The sequence below is a fragment of the Aptenodytes forsteri genome, unplaced genomic scaffold (assembly GCF_000699145.1).
Source record: "Aptenodytes forsteri isolate BGI_AS27 unplaced genomic scaffold, ASM69914v1 Scaffold93, whole genome shotgun sequence".
Classification (NCBI taxonomy): Eukaryota; Metazoa; Chordata; class Aves; order Sphenisciformes; family Spheniscidae; genus Aptenodytes; species Aptenodytes forsteri.
The window spans coordinates 4,454,336-4,454,550 of record NW_008794665.1 but is presented as its reverse complement, the minus strand read 5'-3'; positions in this window follow the sequence as shown (position 1 = coordinate 4,454,550).

Genomic DNA, 215 nt, shown 5'->3' with positions numbered 1-215 from the left:
TGGATATGTGGAAGGCAGGCCGCCTCGGCTGCGGCTTGCGGTCGGGGCTGTTGGCTGGTGAAGGAGAGCGGGGCTTGAGGCCGGGTTGGGCAGTGGGGCAACGGGCGCCGAGAGGGCCGCGCCCGGGTCCGCAGTCGCTGGGCGGGCAAGCAGCCGCTTCTTCGAAGTTCCTGCAAGAGGCCCAGGCCCCGCCGAGGCTCCCTCCCCGCAGCCCT